The sequence below is a fragment of the Ipomoea triloba genome, chromosome 16, assembly GCF_003576645.1.
Source record: "Ipomoea triloba cultivar NCNSP0323 chromosome 16, ASM357664v1".
Taxonomy (NCBI): domain Eukaryota; kingdom Viridiplantae; phylum Streptophyta; class Magnoliopsida; order Solanales; family Convolvulaceae; genus Ipomoea; species Ipomoea triloba.
The window spans coordinates 2,200,818-2,201,524 of record NC_044931.1 but is presented as its reverse complement, the minus strand read 5'-3'; positions in this window follow the sequence as shown (position 1 = coordinate 2,201,524).

The window sequence follows — 707 nt, the reverse complement described above, 5'->3', positions numbered from 1 at the left end:
TAGTTTGAGGGCCTAATTGACATTACAGATAAAGTTGTATGTCCTATTTGATACATTTTATGCAAACAAAAGTGACATTTATATTTACCTGGTATTAGAGGTCACTAACAGGTAATTATGCCTTGATGACTAAATTGACATGTTTATGTACCTAATTGCAACTTTAAAAAGTTTGAGGGCCTAATTGGCATTACAGGTAAAGTTTGAAGGCCTATTTGATACAATTTATGCAAAAAAAAGTGACAATTATATTTACCTGGTATTATAGGTCACTAACAGGTAATTATGCCTTGATGACTAAATTGACATTTTATGTATCTAATTGTAACTTTAAATAGTTTGAGGGCCTAATTGACTTTACAGATAAAGTTGTATGGCCTATTTGATACATTTTATGCAAACAAAAGTGACACTTATATTTACCTGGTATTACAGGTCACTAACAGGTAATTATGCCTTGATGACTAAATTGACATGTTTATGTACCTAATTGCAACTTTAAAAAGTTTGAGGGCCTAATTGGCATTACAGGTAAAGTTTGAAGGCCTATTTGATACAGTTTATGCAAAAAAAAGTGACATTTATATTTACCTGGTATTACAGGTCACTAACAGGTAATTATGCCTTGATGACTAAATTGACATGTTTATGTATGTAATTGCAACTTTAATTAGTTTGAGGACCTAATTGACTTTACAGATAAAGTT